Here is an 18074-nt window from a genome sequence, read left to right on the forward strand (position 1 = left end):
TCTCCATCAGCTAAAATTTATCTCAATGATGAAGTGACACAGTTGCGTAAAAAAAATACTGTTATCTTTGCGCAGATATCCTACCATCAAATCTGCCCCATCAGTGAACGAAAAAATAAGTGTATAAAAAGCGAATGATAAAATCCAGTGCTAAACACATTGTATGATGTTCAAGAAGCGTTTCACAAAATTTTCGAAAAAGCTTGATACCAGACAAACAACAATTGTCAGTAAGGGATCCCTCTCCCTATTCTTAATTCCCTATTCTCACTAAGGGATCCTTCTCCCGTTCTCAGTAAGGGATCCTTCTCCCGTTCTGATCGCTATAGTAATTCTACTTTGACAATACATAATTTGTTCCATGTCAACATTCAGTCTTTAAATAACATTTTGACGAATTTCAATACCATGTTGCCAAAAACTTCAAATATACTATCATTTGTCTCTCAGAGACCTGGATGGAGGACGAATCAAAAGCAACTTACTTCAAAATTGATAGTTACACATTTTTCAACCGTTGTCACATTAGCAAACATCAGAGCACTGAAATATATGTGCATGATTCTATTAAAGCTAAGTATTTAACACGCTGTTTAAAAACATTTTACTGCTGAATTGAATCTTTTGAAAAAAAAACGTTTTCTATGCGCTGTGTTTATAAATTGCCATCCAACTCTAAAGCGATATTCAATAGTGACCTGGATAAATTTCTGGAATAATTCCCTAAAAATATTGATTGATTATATTTAGTGGGTGACAGGAATATCAATCTAATCAGGCAAGACAGCTTAACTGAAGAGTACACTAAGGTTCTCATAAATTAGGGTGCGGAACAAATCATTCCCGAAGGAACCCGGATCGGTGAGAGACCATCTACTCTGATTGATCGTATAGCATGTAATAGAAATATGTTTTTGAGTAGCGAATTTATTGCAATTACTATAACCAATTACTACGCTACATCTGTCACCACGCCATATGAAGTTTGCTGCAATAGACCGAGCTTTCGAAAGCAACGCATTAGCTTTCTACACAATGAAGCTGATCATAGCAGAATGTTGATTGATTTCGAAAGACAGCTTTCTGGCATAGAGTATAATGATCGGCCGAATGTTGGCGTCTGTCATCCAGAGTAATACAACAATCAAAAATTAGTTTCTCGTATGAAAAACGCCAGTATTACAACAATAAGTTCCTGCGTACATATTAAACAGAAGGCAATATCTTCAGAGACATCAACGAAATAACCCCTAACCGCGTAGAGAACAAAAATTCTGTCCCTAACCGAAGGTGGCGCTAAAGTAGATGATGTGGAGACTGTAGCTGATTTGTTCAATGAGTATTTGACGGCCATTGCTTGCAATAAACTAGAACAATATGATCAGACTTTGATGAAGTTCAGTTTTTCGTCAGCCGTAAAATCAATGAGTTCTATTTTTCGTTAAAGCGACAAGAAAATATTTGATGCGGAACAAGAAAAACCTGCAATCTTAATTAGCTGAAATTTATCTCAAAGATGAAGAGACACCATCGAGAATACTGTTTTCGTTGCGCAGAGATCCTATCATCAAATCTGACCCATTGGAGAACGGAAAACTTAGTGTATCTAATGCGAATGACAAAAAACAGTGCTAAACACAATGAATGATTTTCAAAGAGCGTTACCGAAAATTGTCGGAAGTGCTTTAAACCAGGCAAACATTCCTTGTTATTAAAGGATCCTTCCCGTTCTTCTCAAAATACTCATTGTTTTGACAGCTATAGTAATTCTGGTTTGACAATACTTCCTGTTTTCTATTTAAAAATCGGTCTTTATATAAACCTATTGACGAATTTCAATATCATGTTACCGATAACTTCAAATATACTATCATTTGTCTCTCAGAAAACTGGTTGGAGGACGAATCAAAGCAACTCATTTCAAAATTGATAGTTACACATCTTTTAACCGTTGTCACGTTAGCAAACATCGGAGCACTGGTTTAATTATGCATAATTCTATTAAAGCTGAAGTATTTAATACACAGTTTAAAAACATTTTACCGCTGAAATGTACGAATTTTTTGAAAAAATTGTTTTTCGTGCTCTGTGCTTATAATTTGCCATCCAACTCTTAAGCCATTTTCATAAAGGACCGTGATATTTTTCCGGAGGAAGTCCCTGAAAATATTGATTGCTTATACCTAGTGGGTGATAGGAACATCGATCTACTCAATCAAGACAGCGTATCTGAAAAGTACACGAATGGTCTCATAAGTCATGGTGTGGAACAAATCATTCCTGAAGCAACCCGGATCGGTGAGAGATCATCTACTCTGATTGATCGTATAGTATGTAACAGAAATATGTTTCTGAGTAGCGAATTGATCCCAATTACTATAACCTATCACTACGCTACATCTGTCACCACGCCATATGAAGTTTGCTGCAATTGACCGAGCTTGCGAAAGCAACGCATTAGCTTTCTCCACAATGAAGCTGATCATAGTAGAATGTTGCTTGATTTCGAAAGACATAGAGTATATTTAGAGTATATTGATGTGCCAAATGTAGGCATGGAATCTTTCAAAAATGTTCTTTTGTCTCTCATCCAGAGTTATAAAACAATGAAACAATAGTTTATCGTAAGAAAAAGTACCCTGCTTTGAAAAGGATGTTCAGCGAGCAATAGTAAAAACAAATATTGAACTCAAAAAGTCAGAAAACATTCTAAATTACTTCCGGAGGTCAAATTGGCCAGGAAGGTGGTCAACAGGCTAGTCGCCAAAAAAATGCCAGTATTATAACAATGAGTTTCTGCTTATAATTTTAACAAAAAGCAATTTCTTCAGAGACATCAACGAAGTAACTGGTAACCGTGTTGACAGCAAAGCGGTCCCCGAATCGAAGGTGGCGCTACTGTTGATGATGAGGAGACCGTAGTTGATTTGTTCAATGAGTATTTCACGACCCTTGCTTGCAATAAACTAGAACAATTTAATCAGTCTTCAATGAAAATTAGATTTTCACCAGCCGTGAAGACAATGTTTATCTTTCCAGTGGAATATGAAGAGGTAGAGAAAATAGGTACCGCACTCAATCCCTAGAAATTAACTGGCTTTGACGGTATCTTTGTGAAAACACTGAAATCTATGCTTCAAAATATTTTGCCACACTTAACTGGACTTATCAATAGTTCAATTTACCGGGGAATTTTTCATGACTGCCTCAAAAAGGCACTCACAACTAAGCTTTTCACAAAAGATTAATGTTTGAGGTGAGCAATTATCGACCAGTTTCTATCTTGCCAGTTGTTAGCATATTCTTCAAACGAGCAATGTATACTGGATTTTATAGGTTTATGCGCAAACGATTCAATGAAAAACACTTCGTTTTCAAACTAGATGTAGATAGGTATTGGCAATCGCAAAGATAGTTGAGAAACTAGAAATTAAGAAGTCAACCAAACAGTTTTGTATTTTCCTTGAATTTATTAAAGCATTCTACACCGTTAACCATGACCTCATGACTGACGAACTGGGAAACTATTTTGTGAGAGGAGTCATTTTGAGTTGATTTTGCAGTTAATTTTTAAACTTGCAACAGACTGTTCATCACTGGAGCGTTCTCAGATTTCAAAGTGATCAGTAACGGTGTGCCATAATGGTCAAAACATAGTACTCTCCTGTTAATTGTATATACGAACAATTTTTTAATGATAGTAAATATTTTAACTTGTATAAGTTTGCGAATGAATTAACACTTATGTACTCTTCAGAACCTCTGGATGACAGTTGCATTGGTTCTGACTTTGTTTGTCTTCAAAAGGGGATCACTTGTAATCGTTTATATATAAAAATTAAGAAATCTGAGCTCATGTGGTTCTGTGAAGCGCTGACACATATTAGGCTTCAAATTGAAAGGTTGAAAAACTCAGATTTGATTCTATGAAGTACATGGGCATTCATTTATACAGAAACATTTTTTTCGACGTTCATGTTGATAAGGTTGTGAAACGCGTGTCAATGCTTGTGTTTGCAGTCGCAAGAATCATGAATTTCATGACTCGAAACATTCTTATTATTACCGTTTCTTTATCGGACCAATAGTTCGATATGATCTTTGCATATATGGATGTAAAACATCTTCTAAGTTACGTCGTATCTGTATGGTGCAGAGAAAACTGCTTAAGTTGATGTTTTTCAGAAAACAGCGAGAAAGTGTATTTCGGCTTTTTCCTCAGAATTTACTATTCTAAGCATATATGATTTATATAATAGTGAATTATCAAAATTATTTTTAAAATTGGTCAACGCCTATTATTAATTGCCTATTCGGTATCTGAACAGCCTTTAACAGCATGAAATGAAAGATTGCCTCTCATCTCTGAGGAGCGTCTCATCTGGCCTCTTCGAGAAACCACGCCTGAATAAAGTCTCAGATAAGAATTCATTGGCCCAGAGAAGACGCATTCTGTTGTTTTACTTGTTTGTAATGGATTTACTGTTGATCTTGTTTGCGGAGACAAAACATTAAAATGTTCCATGGATCTTCTCAAAATTTTGTAAATAAAAAAGAAATTATCCGATCTAGTACGAGCTCAGCGTATTTTCTTTCCTTCTTTTATACTGGCCTTATCTGTACTTTATGTGGGGCTTCTAGCTTCCGTGGGACTATTACCCAGAGAAGGTCCCTTTCTGGTGATTTGGTATTTTTTTAGAATGCACAAATATATGTAAAATATATGTCACCAAGAAATGTATAATTTTTTTATCTTCTTCTGGAGACCTGGCATTCCTAGATCTGAACATAAACAAAAACGATGAAACAAGGAATAGCTGTCAATGGTATCAAAAAACAAATGATTCCGGCGGCATAATCTAAACATTCCGTAGCTGTGCACCGTTACAACATAAGATAAATGTGATTCAAGGGACCGTACATAGGACTTTCAATGCAACCGGTGACTGGCAACACTTTGATAGAGTTCTTAAGAAAAATCAAGAGATCTGGACTGAAAGTCAGTATCCAACTGAGTGATCATCCAACATTGTTAATGAAACGTTGGATAAAATAGTTACGAAGAGAAAGGTTACAGAAACTCCTTGAAATGAACAACATTTCAGAACAATTAAGAATCTTTCGTTTCCAATTCCTAAAAAAGACTTTTTACCTTCGCTCCTATCTGTTGTTATCCATTGCTTGTTTGGGTTGACAAAATTTTGAATTACATGTACCAAAATGATTTTTGAAATTAAGAAGTCAATTGACTTTCCCTTGATGTAGCTTTTAAAAAAAACAATTTATCTGGACTGAAATCTGGAGTTTTGGACAGTATCCAACTGAGTGGTCTTCCAGTATTGTTAATAAGACGGTCAACAAAATAGTCAAAAGGAAAAAGAAAACCTAAAAATTATGAAAACACCCGAGATAATGAACAGCCTCTAAAAACAGTTAAAAGTCTCAGCAGAAAAGACATTAAAGATTTGTTTTTTCTTCAATAAAGAAAACATCACCCAAATTTTTGCGAGTAATACCAAAAAAATTAAAATCATTTTGCGGAAACGAAAGAATTGTCAATTTAAACATAAATTGTTTTAAAGAACGAAAGCGTTCGAACATTGCGTTCATCGTTTAAGAAACCCAATGAAATCATGCAAAAAGTAAGTAAACTTGTCTTTGACTCTAATTCTAAGAAATGAAATAAAATAACAACAAAATTTTAAAACTATCTTCAGTTGAAATCACATTTACATCATTTAATTTACACTGATTAAAAGAAAATTAATTAAATCTCTTTTCCGGAGTTTTTGAAAATCCCGGGTGTATTGTTTTCTAATCATGAAAAGAAGTTTCTACCTTCATTCCTATCTGTTGTCATTTTTTACTTGTTGGGGTTAACAAAATTTTGAATTAACTAGAAAAATTCACCAGAAAAATTTTTGAATTTCAGAAGTCAATTTTTTTGTATTTGAGCTAATCCGTCAATGTCATTCTCAAAATGATAAAAATAATAAATTAGTTAACACTGTGAAATTAATTTTTGATTAAAATAGGAAAATGCATCTGATATGTAAAATTAGGTGCAATGAAAACATTTCCATCTATTTTGACCAAATCGACCAGCATACTGCAGCTAAGGTTCTGGAGCATCAAAAGAAAAACTCTTCTATGGGGCAACACCTCGTTGAATATTGTGGTACAGCGATTAATATTGAAAGGAACATTCTCGACTTATGTTCGGGAAATGAAAAAAGTCAAAAGAAGCAAGCTACATCAAAAAGTTGAAACGGCAACTAAATAAGCGCGACGAAAACCGGTTGCGGGAATTGACATTGAAGTATTTGTTCAAATGCAAAAAAAATTGAGTGTTGAAATTCAAAATTTTTTCTGGTACATTCTAATTCGAATTTTTGTCAACCCCAACAAGCAAAGGATAACAACAGATAGGAGTGAATGAAAAAAATTTTCTTCATGAGTTGGAAACAAAAGACTCTTAATTGGTTCAAGATGTTGTTCATTTTGGGGGGTTTCTGTAACCTTTCCCTTCGTAACTATTTTATCCAACGTCTCATTAACAATACTGGATGACCACTCAGTTGAATACTGATTTTTATTCCAGATCTCTTGATTTTGGTTATGACCTCTGTCAAGGATTGCCAGGAGCTGGTTGCAATAAAAATCCTATGCACAGTCCCCTGAATCATATTTTTCTTATATTGTAACGGTGCAGAGCTACATGAAAACGGTAGTCCGCTTCGGCCCGTCCTATGAATACCCGGTCGGAGTCACAAGAACCTCATTAAATTTTTGTCCCCCTTTAAGAATATTCATTTTAAGTGATATAGAATGTGGTACACTCAGTCGGACGGTTTAGCAAAGGGTGCATCACTGGTGGTAATTTTGGCAAATTTGTGGCTGAAATCCTTTGAAAACTCTTTCCAAATGAGGGAAGGGAGAACAAAACTCCTGACTTGAAGGGAATGTGCCTTTATTGTAACCGACTCGTGACTTTGCGAGGAAAAAAAGTCGACTGCAAATCTTGAAGAAACTTGTTTCATGCAAAATGCTAAATTATCACTGACACAGTGGTCAAGAACATGCAGGAAAGTGTATGGATTGGTTCCTATTGTGCAGAAATACGTACAGCAGGACACACAGAAATTGAAATTGTTCAAGAGGTATGTGGATGACACAGTGTGCACTGCCAAGGGGAAGCCCATATATTACCTTGAGCATGCAAATTCTCTCCAAAAAAACCTACAATTCATCTTTGAGACAACCAACGGCTTTGGGGATCTAACATTCCTATATCTAAACATAAAGTTAAACGAAGTTGGAAAATTTGTTGTCATTGGTACTAAAAACTGACCGGTACCGGCTTCATCCTAAATGTGCGTACTTTAGCAAGTCAAGGAAGCCTGGCTAGTTGCAATACAGTTGTCCCGAGTCTGTGATAAATCTTTTCATTTATCCTTTACATTTTCATTATTTGATGCAAACTGCTATTTATCAATTTCTCCGTTTTTTTTTATTAGATCACCGCTTTCTGCATTACAATTCTCAAACTCATTAGCACTAAGGATTTCATTTAGTTCATCCAAGTATGTTGTCTGTTTCATAACACCAAAACCACAGAATTTATCAAATGGTACAGCTAGCAGTTTTTGATCTTTCAAAAACACATTAACTTTTTAAACCCTTTATTCATTGGTGTCTCACGTACGTTATTGGCTAACAATTTGGCAGACAATTCTATTTCACATAACTTTTCACCATCAGTGTTATTGTCCAATAAATCAAGAACAAATCTGTCTACATCCACAAGAAAATGCACTTCATTAATTTTGTCTCTGACTGGTTGTTTTGGACCTAATGATAAGACGTGCAGTACAAATTTCGTCAGTTCAATTTTGTTCGATGTAACAACATTATTATGAGATCCACTCCGCAAAGGACTGTGCTGTCTCTCAGACTGCTTCGCTAACTTGTCACTTAGTAACCTACTAGGTGATTCCGAATGATATCTCCTTTCCTTTATAATGTGTTCACAATTGAATGTAAAAGTTCGTTTTTCACCTCTTTCCTGAGAAATTCCCTATAATCCCCAAATTTTAACTTGAACAATCTTCAATCTCGTTCTGCACGACTTATTTATATCTTTAAGAGCTTAAGCTGAAAACTGTGCACCACTTTTTCTGCAAAAACTTAGTTTTTGGCAGTTCAAACTTCAAAAAATCCGTATTGATATCATTATTAGTACAGAGTTTCTAAAAGTCTATTCGATATTTAGAGTTTATTGGTTTATTTGAATATTTGACATAGTTTTTGACTTAGGAATTGTTCTAAGCAGTTACTATGCCTGAGAAAGTATCTGAGCCATGCTTGTGGTAGAATTTCTTACATCACTGAAGCTTGATCGAGGACAGGGGGCAATGAAGCCCTATTGTTCAGGAGCTACACTCGTGATCAATTCGTTCAGCCAGGTTTCGCAAAGACATATGACAGTGTAGTCCACTATTTGGACTGCATTGGCAAGTTTTGCTCTTCGGTCGATGTTTACCAGACTTCGTGTGTTGAGTTGAAGAATTTTGAGGAAACCTAGTCATGAAGACTCGGTTTTCTCACATTCTAAGTGAAATTACTTCCCGTCATTGAACAGCTCCAAATTTCGAATTCGCAATTTCTCTGAGGAACGCCCTGGTCTAGTAGTTGACGTCTTGTTTTCAGAATGAGGTTTTCCTTCATTGCATTTTCTCGCAAGAGAGCAGGCAGGAAGTAAATGTTTCGCTTAGTGAGATCTTCCCTGTGTTCAGGACTTTTTGCCTGGGTCAGGCGTGCTTGATGTTCGTTCGCTACCGTGAACAGAAGGGGTCTTGGTTTCTTTCGCTCGTGGTCGAATTTGGCAAATCTGTTGAACTCGAGAATATGTGGCTCAGCTCCAACCGTAAACAGTATTTCGCTCAAATCAGAGTTCGTTGAGACAAAATTTTGGGCTTTAGATTTCGACGGTTCTTCTTTTAACCCTTGGAGCCTGAAACTTTGGTTGATATTGTGATTTGACTTTTGGGCCTCCGCATTATGTGCACTTTTGCGTTTTCAGCTCGTGGTTTTGTCCACGCGACGACAGCTGCGTATATTTTCTCCACTTTGTCGCAAGCGGTCTTCATTGCTTCTCCAATTTTAGAATCGACTAAGTCTGTTAGTCGCTTTTCCATGTTCTTTAACTTTTCACCTACGTCAAGGCTTTCCAGTTTCTCAGAGACACTTGCTGGCGCACGTCCTCTGATGAAATTATCTCGCTCGTTGTTTTCTACGCAGGTGTTGCACAGTAGCATAGCATTCATTCCCAATTCTATCATTCCATTTATAGCAGCAGGTGAGAGGGCGGTACATTCAGTGGTTAGATGCATGAGGGTGTTACAAGATACTCAGAAGTAAGTTTTCCCTTGGGCCGTTATGCCTCGCTTGCATGTTTTGCAGTTTCTACCCATGACGTGAGATCTTCTATTTCATTTTCTAGGTTCAATTTGATGGGTGCCAGGGAAATTAATCACTAAATCAATAGGTGATTACAAAAGACACTTAAAACTGACAACTGGTGTGAATTTTTAGATTGGTTTTGATCAGTCCCAAGGAACTTAATGACTAGGAACTCACAAAACCAGGCACAACTTCAAAAATAGAGTACTTACCTAGTAATTCTTCGCCTGCTTTTGCTTCTTTCTTCGTTGGGATTGCGACGGGCTTTGTCGTTTCTTGATGATTGCTGCCAAGTTTCTGTAGTTTTTCTTGACAATGGAGAGGGTTTTAAATTCAAGGGCTGGTTTTTGATGGAGTTTTTGGTAATCGGTTATCAGCTGTCGATCCTTTTGTTTTCGTCTCGTTAGAAGGTAACCAACGACGTTTAGGCTGGGGATTCCTGTTGCCTTTAGCTCCTTGTAAACGTTGGGAGCTCCCGCTCGCTCACAAAAAACTATTCCAAAAATTTCTTGTTTTAAGTTCTTTATTTCGATGACTAGCTGTTCCGCAGTTGGGGGGCGTCTGGGGTCAGACTTCGGATTGGTCGTGGAGTTGTTTATCAAATCGTGCCAGAGGATGACTTCCGCCGATTTGGGGAGTCGATTGATTTGATGAGAAACAATCTTCAACTTATCTTCTGCTTGAGGATGCAGGTTGTCGTCTCTCCCGGATGTTGTCGTCTCTCGGATATTTCTTCCCAGGGCGTAGTGATGGGGCGTATATACACCATTTAGAAAGGGCCATCACGGCTACGCTGATGAAACATTATACCTTTTTAATAAGTTTCGAGGCAGATTACTTTGCGGGTATTATTATTATTCACTTATCAAATTGTTTCACAAAAAGTTGAACGATGGTTCGCCAAACAAATAAGGCAACCCAAGCTGGGATTTATCATATGGTGGGGTGCACTGGTGTTTGCTGTGAAGAAAATGGGTGCATTGTCTGGTCGAGGATCTGCCTCCCAAAACGCATCCCCAAGAACTTCCTGGCCCGGCCATTCCATTGCGGGTTTTGTGCTCACAAAATCTGAGAGGAGCAGTCAAGCGGGCGCCCGGTACAAATGGGACAGGCAATTTTCGAGGCAGATGCAAATCAGAAATATTGGAGGCGAGACAAGGTGAGGATTGTTGGGCTGGATGATGGAGGTAGCAGAGAGGATCCATAAACGGCAGTGATAAAGGTGGCAGGTTACTGTGGGGTAAGCGTGAAAAAGGACGACATCAGTGTATAACGTCGGCTCCCTTCCAGAAATGTTGGTAAGCTACCTTTGATTGCTCGTTTTGTTCGGAGAGAAAACAATTGAAGCGGAACAAGAACAACCTGCCATCTCAATCAGCTAAAATTTATCTCAATGATGAAGTGACACCGTTGCGTAAAAAAATACTGTTTTCTTTGCGTAGAGATCCTACCATCAAATCTGCCCCATCAGTGAACAAAAAAATTAGTGTATATAATGCGAATGATAAAATCCAGTGCTAAAAATATTGATTGATTATACTTAGTGGGTGACAGTAATATCAATATAATCAACCAAGACAGTCTAACTGAAGAGTACACGAAGGTCCTCGTAACTTAGGGTGGGGAACAAATCATTCCCGAAGCAACCCGGATCGGTGAGAGACCATCTATTCTGATAGATCATCTAATATGTAACAGAAATATAGTTCTGAGGAATGAATATATTCCAAATTACTATAACCGATAACTACGCTAAACCTGTCACTACGCCATATGAAGTTTGCTGCAATTGACTGAGCTTGCGAAAGCAACGCATTAGCTTTCTCCACAATGAAGCTGATCATAGCAGAAGGTTGATTGATTTCAAAAGACAGCTTTCTGGCATAGAGTATAATGATCGGCCGAATGTTGGCATGGAATCTTTCAAAAATGTTCTTTGTCTGTCATCCAGAGTAATACAACAATCAAACATTAGTTTCCCGTATGAAAAGCGCCAGTATTGTACAAATAAGGTCCTGCGTACATATTAAACAGAAGGCAATATCTTCAGAGACATCAACGAAATAACCGCTAAACGTGTAGAGAACAAAAATTCTGTCCCGAACCGAAGGTGGCGCTAAAGTAGATGATGTGGAGACTGTAGCTGATTTGTTCAATGAGTATTTCACGGCCATTGCTTGCAGTAAACTAGAACAATATGATCAGACTTTGATGAAGTTCAGTTTTTTATCAGCCGTAAAATCAATGATTATTTTTCCACAGGAATGATGGTTTGGGATACCAAAAAGTCAACCCAGGTTGCGGACGAGAATGGGAGTAACCTTATGGTGGAGTTTACTGGTGATTGCTGTGAATGGAATGGTAGCATTGTCTGGTCGAGGATCAAGCTCCCAGAACGCATCCACAAGAACTTCCTGGCCCGGCCATTCCTTTGAATTTTTGAGGCAGATGCAATTAAGCAATATGGGAGGCGAGACAAGGTGAGGATGGTTGGGCTGGATGATTGAGGTACCAACGAGGATCCATAGGAGGAAGTGATCAAGGTGGAAGGTTACTGTGGGTTAAGCTTGAAAAGGGACGGCATCGGTGTATGTCATTGGTTCCCTTCCAGAAAAGTTGGTAAGTGACCTTTAATTGCTCGTTTTGTTTGGAGAGAAGAAATTAACTGATGCGGAACAAGAAAAACCTGCAATCTCAATCAGCTAAATTTTTATCTCAATGATGAAGTGACACCATTGCGTCCTAGAATAATGTTTTCATAACGCAGAATTCCTGCCATCAAATCGGCCCCATCGGTGAACAAAATGGTAGTGTATCTAATGCGAATGACAAAAAAACAGTGCTAAACACAATATATGATTTTCAGAGAGCGGTACCCGAAATTGTCAGATGTGTTTAAACCAGGCAAACATTCCTCGTCAGTAAAGGATCCTTCCCGTTCTTATCAAAATACTCATTGTTTTGACTGCTATAGTAAATCTAGTTTGACAATACTCCTTGTTTTCGATGTAAAATTTCGGTCTTTAAGTAAACATTTTGACGAACTTCAAAATCGTGTTACCAAAAACTTCAGTTATACTATCATTTGTCTCTCCGAGATCTGGTTTGAGGACGAATCAACCCATTTCAAAATTGATAGTTACACATTTTTTAACCGCTTTCACGTTAGCAAACATCAGAGCACTTGTATAATTGTGCATGATTCTATTAAGGCTGAAGTATTTAACACTGAGTTTGAAAACATTTTACTGCTGAAATGTACGACTCTTTTGAAAAAATCGTTTTTGTGCCCTGTGTTTATAATTTACCATTCAACTCCAAAGCGAAATTAGTGTTCTCATCAACCACGCTGTGGAACAAACTATTCCCGAAACAAACCGGATCGGTGAGAGATCATCTACTCTGATTGATCATATAATATATAACAGTCAGTACCTTCAGAGACATCAACGAAATAACCGGTAACCGGGTGGAGAGCAATCAAATCTGACTTCAAACTTAATGTGGCGCTACTTTTATTGAACAGGAGACCATAGCTGATTTTTTCAATGAGTATTTCACGACCATTGCTTGCAATAAACTAGAACAATTTGACCAGATTCGAATGAAATTTAATTTTTCCCCAGCTGTAAATTCAATGTTTTTTTTCCAGAGGAACGGTGGTTCGCGATAGAGAAAATTCAACCCGAGCTGCGGACGAGAAACGGAGTTACCATATGCTGGTTATAGCTGTGAAGGGAATGGGTGCATTGTCTGGTCAAAGATCTGCCTCCCAGAACGCATCCCCAAGAACTTCCTGGCCCGGCCATTTGTTTGCGGGTTTTGTGCTCACAATAAGATCTCAGAGGGGAGCAGTCAAGCGGGTGCCCCGGTACTGGAGGGACAAGCAAAATAAGGTGAGGATTGCTGGGCTAGATGATGGAGGTAGCAACATTGATCCATAGGAGGAAATTTTCAAGGTGACAGGTTGCTATGGGTTGAGCTTGAATAGGTACGACATCAGTCTATGACATCGGTTCTATTCCAGAAATAGCGCTAAGCGACTTTTGATTGCTCGTTTCGTTAAAGCGACAAGAAAAAATTTGATGCGGAACAAGAAAAACCTGCAATCTCAATCATCTAAAATTTATCTCAAAGATGAAGAGACACCGTTGCTTAAAAAATACTGTTTTCTTTGCGCAGAGATCCTACCATCAAGTCTGCCCCGTCAGTGAACGAAAAAATTAGTGTACATAATGCGAATGATAAAATCCAGTGCTAAAAATATTGATTGATTATACTCAGTGGGTGACAGTAATATCAATATAATCAACCAAGACAGTCTAACTGAAGAGTACACGAAGGTCCTCGTAACTTAGGGTGGGGAACAAATCATTCCCGAAGCAACCCGGATCGGTGAGAGACCATCTATTCTGATAGATCATCTAATATGTAACAGAAATATAGTTCTGAGGAATGAATATATTCCAAATTACTATAACCGATAACTACGCTAAACCTGTCACTACGCCATATGAAGTTTGCTGCAATTGACTGAGCTTGCGAAAGCAACGCATTAGCTTTCTCCACAATGAAGCTGATCATAGCAGAAGGTTGATTGATTTCAAAAGACAGCTTTCTGGCATAGAGTATAATGATCGGCCGAATGTTGGCATGGAATCTTTCAAAAATGTTCTTTGTCTGTCATCCAGAGTAATACAACAATCAAACATTAGTTTCCCGTATGAAAAGCGCCAGTATTGTACAAATAAGGTCCTGCGTACATATTAAACAGAAGGCAATATCTTCAGAGACATCAACGAAATAACCGCTAAACGTGTAGAGAACAAAAATTCTGTCCCGAACCGAAGGTGGCGCTAAAGTAGATGATGTGGAGACTGTAGCTGATTTGTTCAATGAGTATTTCACGGCCATTGCTTGCAGTAAACTAGAACAATATGATCAGACTTTGATGAAGTTCAGTTTTTTATCAGCCGTAAAATCAATGATTATTTTTCCACAGGAATGATGGTTTGGGATACCAAAAAGTCAACCCAGGTTGCGGACGAGAATGGGAGTAACCTTATGGTGGAGTTTACTGGTGATTGCTGTGAATGGAATGGTAGCATTGTCTGGTCGAGGATCAAGCTCCCAAAACGCATCCCCAAGAACTTCCTGGCCCGGCCATTCCATTGCGGGTTTTGTGCTCACAAAATCTGAGAGGAGCAGTCAAGCGGGCGCCCGGTACAAATGGGACAGGCAATTTTCGAGGCAGATGCAAATCAGAAATATTGGAGGCGAGACAAGGTGAGGATTGTTGGGCTGGATGATGGAGGTAGCAGAGAGGATCCATAAACGGCAGTGATAAAGGTGGCAGGTTACTGTGGGGTAAGCGTGAAAAAGGACGACATCAGTGTATAACGTCGGCTCCCTTCCAGAAATGTTGGTAAGCTACCTTTGATTGCTCGTTTTGTTCGGAGAGAAAACAATTGAAGCGGAACAAGAACAACCTGCCATCTCAATCAGCTAAAATTTATCTCAATGATGAAGTGACACCGTTGCGTAAAAAAATACTGTTTTCTTTGCGTAGAGATCCTACCATCAAATCTGCCCCATCAGTGAACAAAAAAATTAGTGTATATAATGCGAATGATAAAATCCAGTGCTAAAAATATTGATTGATTATACTTAGTGGGTGACAGTAATATCAATATAATCAACCAAGACAGTCTAACTGAAGAGTACACGAAGGTCCTCGTAACTTAGGGTGGGGAACAAATCATTCCCGAAGCAACCCGGATCGGTGAGAGACCATCTATTCTGATAGATCATCTAATATGTAACAGAAATATAGTTCTGAGGAATGAATATATTCCAAATTACTATAACCGATAACTACGCTAAACCTGTCACTACGCCATATGAAGTTTGCTGCAATTGACTGAGCTTGCGAAAGCAACGCATTAGCTTTCTCCACAATGAAGCTGATCATAGCAGAAGGTTGATTGATTTCAAAAGACAGCTTTCTGGCATAGAGTATAATGATCGGCCGAATGTTGGCATGGAATCTTTCAAAAATGTTCTTTGTCTGTCATCCAGAGTAATACAACAATCAAACATTAGTTTCCCGTATGAAAAGCGCCAGTATTGTACAAATAAGGTCCTGCGTACATATTAAACAGAAGGCAATATCTTCAGAGACATCAACGAAATAACCGCTAAACGTGTAGAGAACAAAAATTCTGTCCCGAACCGAAGGTGGCGCTAAAGTAGATGATGTGGAGACTGTAGCTGATTTGTTCAATGAGTATTTCACGGCCATTGCTTGCAGTAAACTAGAACAATATGATCAGACTTTGATGAAGTTCAGTTTTTTATCAGCCGTAAAATCAATGATTATTTTTCCACAGGAATGATGGTTTGGGATACCAAAAAGTCAACCCAGGTTGCGGACGAGAATGGGAGTAACCTTATGGTGGAGTTTACTGGTGATTGCTGTGAATGGAATGGTAGCATTGTCTGGTCGAGGATCAAGCTCCCAGAACGCATCCACAAGAACTTCCTGGCCCGGCCATTCCTTTGAATTTTTGAGGCAGATGCAATTAAGCAATATGGGAGGCGAGACAAGGTGAGGATGGTTGGGCTGGATGATTGAGGTACCAACGAGGATCCATAGGAGGAAGTGATCAAGGTGGAAGGTTACTGTGGGTTAAGCTTGAAAAGGGACGGCATCGGTGTATGTCATTGGTTCCCTTCCAGAAAAGTTGGTAAGTGACCTTTAATTGCTCGTTTTGTTTGGAGAGAAGAAATTAACTGATGCGGAACAAGAAAAACCTGCAATCTCAATCAGCTAAATTTTTATCTCAATGATGAAGTGACACCATTGCGTCCTAGAATAATGTTTTCATAACGCAGAATTCCTGCCATCAAATCGGCCCCATCGGTGAACAAAATGGTAGTGTATCTAATGCGAATGACAAAAAAACAGTGCTAAACACAATATATGATTTTCAGAGAGCGGTACCCGAAATTGTCAGATGTGTTTAAACCAGGCAAACATTCCTCGTCAGTAAAGGATCCTTCCCGTTCTTATCAAAATACTCATTGTTTTGACTGCTATAGTAAATCTAGTTTGACAATACTCCTTGTTTTCGATGTAAAATTTCGGTCTTTAAGTAAACATTTTGACGAACTTCAAAATCGTGTTACCAAAAACTTCAGTTATACTATCATTTGTCTCTCCGAGATCTGGTTTGAGGACGAATCAACCCATTTCAAAATTGATAGTTACACATTTTTTAACCGCTTTCACGTTAGCAAACATCAGAGCACTTGTATAATTGTGCATGATTCTATTAAGGCTGAAGTATTTAACACTGAGTTTGAAAACATTTTACTGCTGAAATGTACGACTCTTTTGAAAAAATCGTTTTTGTGCCCTGTGTTTATAATTTACCATTCAACTCCAAAGCGAAATTAGTGTTCTCATCAACCACGCTGTGGAACAAACTATTCCCGAAACAAACCGGATCGGTGAGAGATCATCTACTCTGATTGATCATATAATATATAACAGTCAGTACCTTCAGAGACATCAACGAAATAACCGGTAACCGGGTGGAGAGCAATCAAATCTGACTTCAAACTTAATGTGGCGCTACTTTTATTGAACAGGAGACCATAGCTGATTTTTTCAATGAGTATTTCACGACCATTGCTTGCAATAAACTAGAACAATTTGACCAGATTCGAATGAAATTTAATTTTTCCCCAGCTGTAAATTCAATGTTTTTTTTCCAGAGGAACGGTGGTTCGCGATAGAGAAAATTCAACCCGAGCTGCGGACGAGAAACGGAGTTACCATATGCTGGTTATAGCTGTGAAGGGAATGGGTGCATTGTCTGGTCAAAGATCTGCCTCCCAGAACGCATCCCCAAGAACTTCCTGGCCCGGCCATTTGTTTGCGGGTTTTGTGCTCACAATAAGATCTCAGAGGGGAGCAGTCAAGCGGGTGCCCCGGTACTGGAGGGACAAGCAAAATAAGGTGAGGATTGCTGGGCTAGATGATGGAGGTAGCAACATTGATCCATAGGAGGAAATTTTCAAGGTGACAGGTTGCTATGGGTTGAGCTTGAATAGGTACGACATCAGTCTATGACATCGGTTCTATTCCAGAAATAGCGCTAAGCGACTTTTGATTGCTCGTTTCGTTAAAGCGACAAGAAAAAATTTGATGCGGAACAAGAAAAACCTGCAATCTCAATCATCTAAAATTTATCTCAAAGATGAAGAGACACCGTTGCTTAAAAAATACTGTTTTCTTTGCGCAGAGATCCTACCATCAAGTCTGCCCCGTCAGTGAACGAAAAAATTAGTGTACATAATGCGAATGATAAAATCCAGTGCTAAAAATATTGATTGATTATACTCAGTGGGTGACAGTAATATCAATATAATCAACCAAGACAGTCTAACTGAAGAGTACACGAAGGTCCTCGTAACTTAGTGTGGGGAACAAATCATTCCCGAAGCAACCCGGATCGGTGAGAGACCATCTATTCTGATAGATCATCTAATATGTAACAGGAATATGATTACAAGTAATACAACAATCAAACATTAGTTTCTCGTAT

The 18074-nt window shown here is 38.3% G+C and overlaps 1 protein-coding gene across 1 annotated transcript in view; it reads right to left on the reverse strand.

Annotated features, from left to right (window-relative positions):
• Window positions 1-18074, reverse strand: part of LOC142343190 (uncharacterized) — a 93419-nt gene that overhangs the window by 26761 nt on the left and 48584 nt on the right. The window lies entirely within an intron of this gene.

Source organism: Convolutriloba macropyga, chromosome 1 (genome assembly GCF_964194025.1).
Source record: "Convolutriloba macropyga chromosome 1, txConMacr16.3, whole genome shotgun sequence".
NCBI lineage: Eukaryota > Metazoa > Xenacoelomorpha > Acoela > Convolutidae > Convolutriloba > Convolutriloba macropyga.